This window comes from Monodelphis domestica, chromosome 3 (assembly GCF_027887165.1).
Source record: "Monodelphis domestica isolate mMonDom1 chromosome 3, mMonDom1.pri, whole genome shotgun sequence".
NCBI lineage: Eukaryota > Metazoa > Chordata > Mammalia > Didelphimorphia > Didelphidae > Monodelphis > Monodelphis domestica.
In genome coordinates, this window is record NC_077229.1 from 305,873,946 (window position 1) to 305,888,599 (window position 14,654).

At 35.6% G+C, this 14,654-nt stretch overlaps 1 protein-coding gene across 2 annotated transcripts in view; it reads left to right on the forward strand.

The window, feature by feature from the left end:
- The first annotated feature begins 4,580 nt into the window (after nucleotides 1-4,580).
- The window catches only part of FAM110B (family with sequence similarity 110 member B), a 222,519-nt gene continuing 212,445 nt past the window's right edge, over nucleotides 4,581-14,654 (forward strand). The window contains exon 1 of one of the 2 annotated variants that reach the window (XM_007487091.3): nucleotides 4,581-5,045. The gene's annotated coding sequence lies outside the window, so the exon portion shown is untranslated. The remainder of the gene's footprint in view (nucleotides 5,046-14,654) is intronic. The other variant, XM_007487093.3, reaches the window with a different exon arrangement.

Sequence of the window (14,654 nt, forward strand, 5' to 3'; positions counted from 1 at the left end):
TGCTTCTCTTCCCCTCCCTCTAGTGATTTCTGCCATATTTGGTCAAACTTTTTCTATAAGATTTGGCTTGTAATTTTATTGGATTTATCTTCTCCTCCTGGGTTTACTTCTTGGGCATCTCTTGACCCACATGTTTCTCATAGTGTTACTCTCTTCTTCTATTTATTCATATTCCCAGCTTTAGTTTCTCATTTTGGATTTTATGCCAAAGCTCTTTCCAATTCCCTTGAATGGGTTGATCAAGTTTTATTTTGTCATGACCTTAATTTTTTTGGATTCCTGTAATTGGTTTTCATCTTTTGATGTGTTGTTACTTAGAGCTCTGATAGGTTTCAGTGTCTCCAAGAGAAGTTTTATGGACTTTTGTCTCATTCCCCTCCCCCTCCCTTGGAGAATCTGTGTTAAGGTGCTACTATGGTCTTCCATTCTCTCTATGTGTTCTCTAGTACTTAGGACCTAACCCTGGTGGCTGTTGGGACTTCTCTTGGGACATTCCCAGGAAGGGTGCGGTGGCAATCTTCCATTCCTCTTGGGCAAACCCAATTGTAGTGGTTCCATAGGATTCTGGTTATTTTTTTATGTGTCCTGGTTTGCATGAAGGAGTTTATTAGTGTTTCTCTTTGTATTCTTGACCATTGGCTGATCTGGTACACTTAGTAGATTCTTCCTAGAGTTATGTGGGAAAAGTAGGTTCCAAAAATGACCTTTCATGCCTTAACTGGAAATCCCTTCATAAAAGTATTGAGGTAAATTGAATAGCTTTAGGGTCATAGCAGAAACTTACAACCTGTGTTAATTATAGACTTTGTGTCCCTATCTCAATTTGTTTATATTACTTTGTTGAAAGAGACTGTACCTTCCTGAATTTTTGTCTTTCTCCAATATATATTTTTGATATACTAAAATTTAGTAAATAGAAGTTTGCAAAACAAATCATACTGATTGTTGCCTGGACTCTGTTTTTATTTTAAGAAATGTAAAACTTTTCAAAGAATAATATTTTCTTATATTATCTTACTCTTCCAATTGCATCCACAGGGAAAATTCTTGGTGTTTGCTTGACCCATCTATTACAAAAGAGAGAACACTAAAGAGAACAATGCATTTGCTATGTTACAAATACTTAAGATGTCTGTAATGTTCTGTGAAAAATGTTTAAGTAATATGTTGAATTATGGATAGTCAAATCCTGCGATATCATTTTACAGCAAAAACAACAGCAACTTTGAAACCAAAAATTTCTAAGTTGAGTTTGATGACTCAATTTTTTTGAGTGATATTTTATGGAGAAAATTCCAGTAAAACAAAAGAAATTGGATAGTTCCTTAAAGGTTATTCTTAAAAGACTTTATATTTCTCTATATTACCATACAAATGGGATGATGGGGCTTAGATTTTTTCCTTCCCCCGCCCTGTTTTCTTTTTCTTTCCAGAGTATGTTATTAAAATTTTAATGACATTTTTTGACATTTTGTGATCCATATTCTTTCTCTCCCTTCGATTCCCCTTCCCTCCCCAAGATGGCAAGTAATATGATACATGTTGTTCATGTGTTATATATAGAGTACATATTTCCATGATCGTTGTATTATGAAAGAAGACATATTGCTTATACTAGAGAAAAATTCATGGAGTAGAGGCCTAGTTTTTTTTTTTTTCAAAATAATTGGTCAGACAAAAATAATTACTGGGACTTTCTGACTTGAACATTTCATTATTATTCCATCTCTGAATATATTTTTGATTATTTTTGTTATTGTTGTTGTTGTAATATGAGGGTAATGTTACACAATTTATTTGCACAAAAAGTTAGACACTATGGTCTGGATACTGTATAGAACAAACCAATATGAATTGACATCCTCAAACTCATAGATCAAAAGGACAAAGCAAAGGAATAATGCAAGAATTTAGTTTTTTGCTCCATATGAATACCAACAAGTAGTATTTCTCCAATGTCATATACTCTTTCTATTAATATAACTGGCAATATGCATAGCGAACTGAACATAGAAATAATAAGGGATAAGTTCAGATCCTGCCTAGTGAGTATTCTAATCTATGTGACCTTGGGCAAGTCATTTAATATATTTGAGTCTCAGTTTCTTCATCAGTAAAAAAAGGATAAAAGTAAATATAGTGCCTCCCCTCAAAAGGTTTGTTGTGAAGCTCAAATAAGATAATCACTTATACATGTCAGTCGAAATGAATTAATCTGAGAGAATAACACTGATATAATCTATTATTACAGTGCTAACATTAGCATGCCAAAGAGAAGTTCTATTTAAAACCTATTTTTCATGTTATCTTTTTTAAAAAATACATCTATTTTTGGCAGCAAAAAAGTAATATGAGAGTTAAATACATGTAGTCATTTTTGAGTTGAAGCTGAAAAATGTTCTTCCTTTGCTACATAAGCATTTTCCAGAAAATTCAAATATAGGTATATTCTTCTTATACAATACATGCTTTCTTGAAAAGTTGTGTATTAAATGAACCTTAGTTTAAAATTGAAGTAGAAGAGTTTGCTATAAATAATTCCATGATAAAACTTTTTTTTAAAGTGAATAATTCTTCTGAAAACATACTGGTGCTGAACTGATTTTTAATATGTTTGCTTAATCTGGATATACTTTTAGCTAATAAATTATTATGTTAGTTTAGATTTCATATGATTAGTCCTTCTTAAAGTTTTAGTTATTACAAAATTCTGAGGGATAATAAGTGGCCAAGAATATGAAGAATAATTTTGAGTGTTTCAAAAATGTTAAAATTAATTTAAAAATAGATTTGACATCATATTATAGAAACTTTATTAATGAATTAATCAAAATTCTTACTATACGCCAGGCACTGATACATTATGTTCCAGGAACTAAGAGACTAAGAGTACAAAGAGTGAGATAGCACCTGCCCTTGAGAAGCTTATACTCTTAACACAGGGAAACTTTTATATAGCTATCTAGCTAGATAACAGATCTAAGTTTCAATATAACTGAGTGTATTTGTAATCCTATGCATATTATGTTATGTATTTAAAACTGTCCTATAAGAAAGAGTTGATGGGCTTCCCTAGGCTGCCAAAGGGGTACATGACACTAAAATGGATAGAAATTCTAGTCTAAGGGAATACTAGAAGATAAACAAATAGAGGATATACAAAAAGAAATATAGCAGGTCCAAGGGAACTAACAACTGTGGGAATCCCAAAGACAGGAATCTCACCTCTTGGAAGGGGTGGCTCTTGAAATGAACCTTGATGGGAGGTAGGAACTCTGAGAGGTTGAGAAGAAAAAGGAGAATATTCCATACCTGGGAAACAACTTGTGCATAGGCACCTAGATTGGCGATGGAATATCTTGTAACGGGAGGCAACCCTGTATGTAGAGTGCTGTATGAATAGTGTATAAAAGAGAATAATGCATAACTGAACTATAAAGATACTAGATAGAGGCAGAAGGACTTTAAAATACCAAATTAAGGCATTTGTATTTTATCCTAAAGATAACAGGAAACCACTAAAGTTTCCTGAGTGTGGTCAGAGCTGCACTTTCGAATACTTATTGGACAGTTATGAGAATGGGTAGTATTGGGAAGAGAGAAGATAAGGGGTAGTGATTAAAGTATATACATAATTCCTTTAAAAAAAAAATCTTGGCAGTTAAAAGTGCTTCAAGAAAAATTAAACTCAATAATCCTAAAAATGGCAATATTGAACAAAATAACATTTAAAAAATGCAAGAAGTACTCATTTATTTAAAGTCATCATGCTTGGTGACGACAGATGTGGTGGCTAAATTCACCTAAAGGGTTGACCGTGATTCTGGACGCCCCACCTCCTGGCGCTGCCCCTTTAATTATAACTGCAGTGGTAAACAAAATCTTTTTTTTTTTTCTTTTTGATGTTCAAAGCTTTCAATAAAGTGATCCCTGTCTACCTTTACAGTCTTCTTATATGACCCTCACACCCCCACCTCGTCCCATATACGCCGAGATCCAGTGACATCCTTGCTGTTCCTCGAACAAGACACTATCTAAGGGCAGGTTTACTTGCTGTCAGTTTTCCTAGAATAAATACTCTCTCTCCTCTACTGTGCCTCCAGGCTTACTTCAAGAACCAAATAAAATCCTGCTTTCTAAAGCAAGCCTTTCCCGATCTTGTACGTTAGTGCCCTCCCTCTGTTGATAATTTCCAATTTATTTTTTATCTATCTTGTTTGGTTTTTGTTTCCCTCAGACTGTGAGCTCTTTGAGAGTTAGAAACTGTTTCATTACCCCAGCGCTTAGCACAATCCCTGGCACACAGTAGGCACTTAATAAACGATAATTTGCTGACTAATTAATTTGAAAGATTGAATAGGGTCAGGCTACCCCAATCACTTAGAATTTTAATCTTTTCTCATTTCTGTTGTTTTGTGTGGTGTGTTTTGAGGGAATTTTATAATCTGAACTCCTCATGTTCCTGTTTTAAAAAAAAAAAATTATAATAATAATAAGCTTGACCAGAGTGTGAACACAAAAGCTTCCACTAACCATAACCTCAACTCAAAACTAAGTTCCTTCCCTCACTTGCACAGTTAAACATCCCTTAAGCCCTCCCACTTCAGTGTGGACTAAACCATTGCCTCCACAAGCTAAGGCGGCCATAAAAGCAACATTGCTATCTCTCGCAGCTGGGGCTTGACAACCTTGCAGATTCTGCTCAGATCCTCCTCGGCCTTCATTTTGTACATTGTGGGCTTCCCCTGCAAATTGGGGCGAAAGGTCAAGCGGGGGCCGGCAGCAGCCTCCAGACAGGCTCCCCCGCGGGCTCGAGGACCAGTGGGCAGGGCCCGGTTTGCCTAGCTCTTCTTTCCTTTGCCAGCGGAGGCTCCAGACCCTGGGAGTTTCATTCAGGGTCTGGAGGAAGCGGTTTGTGCACTGGAGGCAGCAGCGGTGGCGGCGGCGGCCGTTCCTCTGAGGACTCTCCCTCCACTTCTGCCTTCTGGGTCCATTAGTTGGTGTCTCCCGAGAGGCTGTCGGAGACGTGTTTGGTGAAGCTGGAGGTGAGGCTTGGCCGGGAAACCAAGGGGGTTTGGGGATGCGCGCCGCCGACGCTGGGCTGCTAGCTGTCCGAGCGAGTTAGCGAGGCTGGAAGCTGGAGCTGGCGGGGGAGTGCACAGCTGCCCAGCTGCCTCCGCCTCGGCCGCCTCGACGCATGCATTTCCAGTTGTGGCAGACGCTGCTTCCTGGGATACATGGCAAAAGCCAGCGAGATCCTGGAGGCTCCAGCTCCTCACTCTGCCCTGCTTTTCCTAACACTGCTTCCACGAGTTGGCCAGTTCCGGCTCCAGGGTAGCATCCAAACCCCATTTGCGGGTGGCAACAATGGGGATCAGACTCCAGTCTCTTGCTGGGTTCTGGTTATTCCCCCACCTTCCTTTCTTCTTTGCACCTCTGTCTTTATTGGTTTTGCTTGGTTTAATTTCGAGGAAGGGGTAGCAGTTATTAGGTCAAGCAGCTGAAGTTTCCAGCTTCCAATAAGGAACAAGAGAAAACTGCTACAATTTGAAGAGAGGTGTGTGTGTGTGTCTGTGTGTGTCTGTCTGTCTGTCTGTGCGTCTGTTTCTTGTATAGAAAACCCCCTCAGATCTTGAAGTTGCAGCTTCAGAAGTTAATCTGGGAGGGGGAAGGGATCACCCTGTGGCCAGGGTTTCAAACCTGCTTTCCTTGAGTGATTTCGGTGGCTAGTCCTTTAGAAAATCTAATCATTTAATTCTGAATATTTCAGGGGAAACTACATCAATGATAAACTTGCTTTGTCTTCCCATCTCTATTTGGAAGATTGCAGCGACTGAGTTTAAATCCTTAGGCTCTGGAATTTGTCCCCCTTTCCTACTTCCATTATGGTCTCAAATGTCTATGCTTTCTTTGAAAGCATACACATTTGAAGGGGAATTAAATTATCTTTGGTTCACTAGTGCCCCAGATCGCTCAGTAGAGTTCAGTAACTAGGCAATAAAAAATATCCATGTAGCGGGCAGCCCCTGATGTTTGCTGCCTGAGCGTTGGATTTCTGCCCTATTATTGTTATTACTACAGGCATGGGCAGTGTAAAGATCAGGACTGTTTCCCTCAACTGTTCCTCCCCCTTTTACCCCTTAAGCAGCTTTATGAGGAAGGAAGAGATCTTTGGTGTGTCCTTTAATTCCTCAATAAAGTAGAGAGAAAACACCTGGTACTGGGGAGACTGCTGTTTAACCCCTTCAGATTGTTACCCAGATTGAGTAAGTAGAATGATAAATGTGCTCATTTTCTATTCTGCCTGTGATGTAGGCATGCCCTGGGTTTTTCCTTGGAGCCAAACTTATGTCCTATGCAAAATCTGGCACACATCTGTCACAACATTACATGAGACTAACTCTTTCAGCCGTTGACTTTGAAAGGGCTACTGACTGGGCTATTTTCAAAAGGGACTATGACAGTGAGATTAAAGAGTCTTCCATTCAGGATATTTCCTTGGTTTCCCTCTGTTATCAAAGATCTTTTGTTTAATTTTTTTCCCTGTTAAACTATTTTTTCATCTTTATGATTTTGTTCATTGTGTTTAATTCATAGCATCACAACCTTTGGTCAGTAAAATATGTTATCAACCAGTATTAACTTTTTTGCCAAGTTTTACCTAATTGACAAGCTAGATTTTCTATAGTGATGACATCTCAGTATATTATTAGAGCTGGAAATGGCATGAATCCAACATATGATACATCAAGATGAAATTAGAAGTAGAAATGATTTAGGAGTAAAACTTTTTAACTTCTTGGTAATCAATGAATATTGAGTAAATTTTGTTGGTAAAATACATTTGAGCTATTTGGAAATTTGCTGTTTGTGCCAAACCCTTTTAGCTGTGCCCCAAATATGTTTGTGGTTAGTTCTACATCAAAATTAAAGATATTGTGGGTTCTTTTTTAGACTGAAATATTGATTTGCATATTCTTATTGCCTAGCAAAGTTGGATCAACTACTTAGTGTATATTACTGTAGCAGTACACTGCCCTGATACCTCAGTGCACCATCCTGAAAGAGTGAATAGATAAGACTTCTTAGGGACCAAACAGTATAAAGGGTTCCAAACTGAAAAGTCTAGCTAGACTATTTCTCTTGCTTATGCTTTTGTATCCATTAGTAAATTGCATTATTGCTTATAATTTTAAATTGATTTTAGAACATATTTCTAGTCAAAAAGAATTTACTACAGGAATATTAAGTGAGTTGCCTAAAGTATCATACCATATTTAAGAGAGAATAAAAAATAAAGCCATAGTTATCTTTATTCCTACCTGTATGTTGAAGCTGCTAGATCCAACATAAGACCTGTCTAGTAATTTATATAGAAAATGAAAAAAAGTCTTTCTTTCTAATGTGTTCAATTAAAGAAAAATTATGCTAGTTTTCTAAAAAGAAGTTTCTTATTTAAATTTTTTCAAGAAACTAAACATTAATTTTCAGATTCATCTTCTACTCTTCAATGTATATCTTTAAACTCTTGAATAACAATGGATAAGAAAACTATATTATTAGATCTTGAAAACAAAGGTGCTATGTGAAGTAGCAGATAGTATCATATGTTTTGAGAAAGTTGAATATCACAGTTCATAGTGGAGAAAAGCATTAGACTGACAATCTGGAGATATGTCCTGACTTTAGTCAGCAGCATGACCCCAGAGGGGTCAGTTAATCTCTCTAGATACTTCCATCATTTATAACAGGAGTGGATTGGACTAGTTACTTTCTGTTTTTAACACTCTTTACCTCAATAATAATAGCTAATATTTGTATAGTACCTACTATGAGCCAGGCATTGTGCCAAGTGCTTTACAATTATCATCTCATTTGATTCTCACAACAACCCTGGGGGGTAGGTGCTATTATTATCCTCATTTTCACAGATGAGAAAACTGAGACAAAGGTGAAGTGACTTGTTGAGTCACCCAACTTGTACATATCTGAGGCTAGTTTTGAACTCAGGTCTTGACTCCAAGCCCAGTGCTTTATCCACTATACTACCTAGCTGCCTCAGCACAGTTTCCAAAGATAATACTGAATTCACAGCATGAAATCATCTAAATATTTGCTTCTATTGCCTTTTATGCTTTTAGACTTTACACTAGGCCATGTTTTCACTGGAAAAACCAAAGTGTTAGACAAATGTTTCATATGATTATCAAGTATAATTAGGTGAAATGGGCTCCTCTCTCTTCCTTTTCCTTCTCCTAATACAATAAAGCATTTATTAGTGAAGCCTAAATAAGAGGAACCTACAATCATTTTCAATGTTCTTTGGCACTTTTAGCAGAAAGAGAGAAATAGCAGGAAAACATTCTTAACAGGAATGGATTTTTAAAAAATCAACTTTGAATTTATCTTGGGATTAATAAACTTTTCCTCTCTATTTTATTTTTCTTTCTTTAGCTATAGTACCGTACAGTGAGAGATGGTATGAATATATCATTGATGAACATAAAGCACTCAAAGATCCTGAATCATTTAAGAAAGATATCTATATATCTCTATTATATGAATATTTCATCATTAGTGCTGGAAATTTGCTGGAGAATTTAAGAATGAATTTCAATCAAAAGAAGGGATTCTTGTTAAACTCTTAGTTTACCAGAAAACTTACTAAGTATAAGCTCATACTACAAGCATTTCAATTCACTAACTTAAAGCTCTTCTTTTTTTTTCCCCTTTGACTCTGGAGTCAAAGAAATCAAACCTCTTTTTAATGACTTGAAGTTACTGAAAAAAAAAATTGAACCCTAATGATTCTGAGGGAATATTACAGACTTTAATAAAGTCTATAACTGAACTGAAAATGTTATAGACTTTCTTAGGACATCATTTAACCCTTTAGAATTAATACCACCCTTTTTGTTACTGTTCTGTCCCTTTTTTACTACTTAGATATTTTCTTGCAATGTTTTGGTTTGGGAGTCAGAAGATCTGAGTTCAGATGTCATTATTTCTTTCTTTACTACTTATATGACTTTGGACAATTCACTTAATCTTTCTTATATCAATTTATTCACCCATAAAATGAGAGATTTAGAACTGATGGCTTTTAATGATTCTTCTAGCTCTTAAATATATGTTCTTATGAAGTATGTATGGATAAATAAAATATGATTTTCTAGAACATTCTTTTTTGGGTTCATCACTGACGATCTAGAGAAAGTCAGACCTTTATTTTTGATGCCTTGATTTTCTTGTATAAATTGATACATTTAAGTGTAACCATCTTTCCATCTCACAGAAAATTTTGAAGATTATTGGTTCAAATTCCTCCCTTATGCATCCATTGTTTTTACCTTGTAACTTATAGGATTAATTTAGTGTTAAAGGCATGTTGGAATTTTTGAATACCAGGGATATTTTGGAACAAAACTTTTCAATAAAATTGGACTTTTTCAGATAAGTTTGTAATTCATTTATCTAGAGACAAGTCTTTATACTGGCCCTTTAATGCAACAGTTATGCAGTGAATAAGAATGAGGATTATTGGCAAAGAATGGACTTTGAGCTTTGATGGGTTAATTTGAAAAGACACATTATTAACTATTGTTTAGCTAAAGATGAGGATTGCTAAATCCTGGAATGTCCTTTTCCAGTCAGCCTTTAAACCACATAGGTGAATTTCTGAAATTTCATTTTGTTTTCTTCTTTGTGATGGGAAATTAGCAGAGTTAAATCAGAAATGATTTCTATCTAGTACTTTGTGTTTACTTTCCTCTGTTTATGAGAAGGATCTAAAAAACACATAGTTAATTTAGCAACAATGGTGGTTAATCTCATCTTTTCTTTAAAATTCATAGAAAGTGCTTGGTTGTGTTTTTTTTTTGGGGGGGAGGGTTGAAAAGTGTGTTAAATTTTGCTAGGGAAGTCTCACCAGATTTAAAAATTTCCCAAGACATGAGTTTTCTATTGGCAAACCTCAATAAGTAAAACAAATTACTTCCTTTTTCCAGCAAGTTTGGCGGTAAAATGGGTAACATGTGGACAATTAAACAATTTGAAATTGGCATCAAGCTGTGATTTTAAAATTGTAAATAATTTAGAAGAAAGTTCAAAGGTGAATACCTAAGCAAGAGGAAATGATAAGTTATTTAGGCTGACAGGTTTTTGGAAGAATTAGCAGGAATCCCTGAATATGTTTTATGCATCAAGGCAAGATCAATGGGTTTTGAAATTGGGCTATTCCAGATAAGCCTTTAAAAAATACATAGGCATATGGGAACTCTTTTAAAAGGTTATGTAGTAATTCAAAGCATTTTGTTTCAGTGATCATACATTGAATTTATATTTCATATGTTTAATAGTCTTTTTCAGGAAGAATTATAGTATGCTTCAACAGTTATTATTCTTGGTGACACTTTTACTAAATTGATTGGAGGTTATTGTAAAGAGAGTACTAGTCAAAAAGAATGTAGTTCATCTCTTATCTTTTTATTGTGATATTTTGTATCCAAATCATGACTAGATTATTAGAATTGGAATCTCAAGAAGTCAAGTTAGTGAAATCACACATCTCAAAGAAGGGAATCTTTGATTATAAGGAAGGAGATTACCAAAGGAAGGAGTTGGAGATGTCTGGTTAGTTCCAGGATTCATACCTCCCAGTTGGCAAGCAGATGGTTAAGCAGGCTTCAATTCTTACCATGCTTTTTGGGATTTTACAACATCCCAAGGGTGCCAAGAAGATAGTGGAGAAGGTCAGTGGCCCACAGAGTCAGAGACAGAGAGCTGGGTTTCTTCAACTTAAGGGTCAAACAAAACAAAAAGATTGGAACTCTCTGTCCTAAACAAAGTTCATTTACCTTTGGTCTGACAGACAAGTTACAGATTTCATGGTGTTTACTAGTAAGTAGATCAAGGAGTAAAATTTCTTTAGGATATTATACCTTTCTTATTATCTTGATTTTGTATTTCAGAAAACATTTCCAATGTTTCATTCATTTGTAGCCCATTTTTCTCTCACCTTCTTTCCATGATTTGTAAATTATTTGAGTGGAGGATAGGGACTATATCCCCTAGCACTTAGCTTAGAATTTTACACTTAGAAGATACTTAGATGGATCTGTGATTTCAATCAATGTAACCTAACCCTAACCCTAAATCAGTGAAGGAATTCACTACATAGGTGCAGATTGAAACCTCTCTAGATTTTGCAAAAATCCCCCCTAGAGGCTATACCCTCTTCCACTGCCCTTAAAAGTCCAGAATACCCTCACCTGGTATTTACAGGTTTTGGCATATGACTAGCCACCTCGTTTTCTAGAGATATATGATGTCTAGTTTGTTTTATAACAAACATATTAATACAAATGGTATTTTTGAGTGTTTCTAGACTTGTCAACCTGTGTGTTCTTGAGAAAAAGATCACATTGATTTTCAGTAGTTACATTAGTGTTTATCAAGGACTTCAAAAGTATGGAGTTCTTAACACCCTTTGTTCAGTTTCTCCTACTCAGCTACTCTCCCTGCAAAAGGAAAAGGAAACAATATAAGAACAAGGGCAGTTTTAAGTTTACAGTTTCATGATCACCCATCATGATTTTTTTATGTTTATATGGAAATATTTATTGTATGCAGAATAGGCCAGTTGGAATATCTTATATGATTTTCAGTTTTTTGCTAAGCTACAAAGCATCCTAGTTTGGGGCAGGGTGATATATAGGACTCCTCTCTTTCAGTTCTGAGCAGTATGTTGAACTTGGCCACATCATTGTTACATAATAATTTCCTTACAACTTTCTGTTTGATGGCCTTAGGGTGATACCCTTAGTTTTCTTCATCACAAATTCAGTGATAAGAGAAAAAGATGATGAAAAAGCAATCAAATTTGTTCTTCCCAGGGATGTTTTCCCTAAGCTCCTTGGGCTGCCCATGAAACCAATATATCTGGTGGCTCCAGAAGCTGTTTTTTTTCCCCCCAATTTGGTGCTTAGGTATACCCTTCAGCACTGGTTTCTTGGCCTGTGACTTGACTTTTGCCTTAACTGTTCTCTTTGCCTTTGGTGGCTTCTTGGCATACATCAGGGTCCTCCCAAGTTTTGTTCAAATTCTAGTGGCCTACCTTGTGATAATTAGCAATCTAAATACTTGTAGATTAAACTATCCAGAGTTTGCTAGCTGGATTAACTGACACGATCTTTAAGAATTTGAAATAACTTTTTGCAGTGGGATTTTTATAGAGGTCACATGGTAAGGGTTTAATAAGTGGTTTGGTTGTTTTAAATTTTTTTCATTGAATGAATAAATATTTGTATGAGTTGAATTAGCAGTTTGAGATATAGTTGTTTGTAATTGCTCAATCATAACTAACTTGATAGTGGACACTTTGGACAATACAAGCAAGACTCTAAGAGCAGCTAATGATTTTAAGCCTTATGCACCCCACATGATAAAGGCAATATGTTCTTCCAAATGTAGGACAGGAATATAGGACATTGTTGACCGCCTGACAGAACTACACTGCTGGATGAAGCCTGGCTGGGCAGAGTCCTGGAAATTATTTTAGAATCTGCCTTTCTCTTTAGTTTTTGCTAAACAGTATTTTCAGATACCTTCCTACTTAAGACATTTTGTGTATTTCCATGAATGTACTTCAGCATGGACCATCATTATCATTTCAGTAGTACAATGCATTGCATGTAGTAGACATTTAAGAAGTTGATGAGACACTTGAGTTCAAGTCTTGCCTGTGACACATACTTGCTATATAGAACTTAACTCCCAAGATTTTTGTGAAGGTCTCACGGGATAAAAATTGTAAAACACTTGGAACATAATACGTGCTATATAATTGTTAGTTAAAACCATTATCATTCTCTTCATCATTACTATACGATCATAAACAAATCACTTATTGTAACAGTATGATAGTGGATCGGCCAGCCTGAAATCTCTCACCTTTCCAATCTTTTGCCAGAATGTATCTAAAGTGGAACTTGAAGTCTGATTTTTCCTGACTCCACAGTCAAGTCATTTTCTTTTATATTACACAACTTCTCAAGTAACAATGTAATTGATGGATAAAGATACAGATATTCATATGTATACAGAAATGCATTAGCTACCCTCCCTTCTTTTGGCACTGTGGTTTCCATAATCTCTTGGTATAAAATAATGAAGATAAAGAAGTATAAAATATAATGGTATAAGATAATGAAGATAATGAAATTTAAAATAGGAAAGGAGGAAAGAATGATATTAAGGAATCAAACAATGTCATGAAAAATTGTTTGGTAAATGATGAATTAGGCAAACTTGGATATATCAGAAATGCTGGTTTTCGTATCAGAGGATCTGGTGTCATATTCTGGCTTTTTTGCTTGTACCTTTGTGACCGTAGGCAAATCATAATGTCTCTAGACTTTAGTTTCCTCATCTATAAAGTGAGGGGAGTATAATATTAGATTATGTTAAAATGTCCCTTCCAGCATTACATCTATAATTCTTTGATTCTGTTTTATTATCTGCATAACTTATTGGATTCTTTGTTTTGTCTCGAATAAGCAATTGAGGTTAAGTAAATTGTGTAGAGTCACAGGACCAGGCAGTGTCCAAGGTCAAATTTGAACCGAGGTCCTCCCAACTCCAAGCTTGGTTCTCTATCTACTGAGTTACCTAGCTGCCCCACATCTAACTTATTGCTACTGGAGAGTGTTTGATCCTTTTAATCTACCCCCTGATTTGTGCTTATTAGAATGTTCAGTAATTGGAATGCTGAGATTATTAAGTGTCAGACATGTTTTTCTTTCCATCTAGATTCATTCTTATTCAGTGACTATGTGAGGAGAGAAGAAATGATTTTTTGTTGTTGCTATGAGATCACTGTTTCTCTTTGCTGCATTTTGGGCTAGGAAATTAGATTGGTAATAGGCATGGGGCACTGACCAGAGAAAGTAACCCCTTTTAAAGGATAGACTATCTGATAATTAAATGAGAATCCAGTGTCAAATGTTGAAACTTTTTGAGTGTGTGTTCCAGATAGTTTTATTGGATTTGCCTCTGGGATCCTTGGATAATAGCTTTAAAGTGCCTATTAAAGGAAGTCACAGTTATAATTTGTAATTATAACTACGCATTTGGAAGGAAGTAAGAAACTAATAGATGCTGTAGTTCAAACACTATTGGACCACACCAAGGAGCACTAAATGTCCAGTTGTGTAATAAAGATCAATCAATCAATGAGAACTTATTAAGTATCTAAAAGGTGCCTGGCACTCTGCTTAAATATCAGATAGGCTTACATGAGAAAGATTTATATTGTTTTAAGTGAATTTTGCTTAGAAAATATGAATACAGTGAACAATAATGTCTCAATGTTAAATATGTAAAGCAGTGTGTACGTATTTAGTTAAGACATTTTATTCAGTATCAAATAAGCATTTGCATTTCCTCAGTTAGAAAATATTTTAAGTTGTATACCGCTGTGAAATCGATGACTATTTCTGTGTCCTACTTTGGGAAGATGATGCCTCATAGCTATGTGACACCTTCTTTCTTTTTGAACTCACCAGCACTGAAATGAAATGCCTAGGCTAATAATCCCTTGTTGATATTTCCAAATGACTTTTCCAGAGTCATTCTAATGTGAAGAATCCTGACAG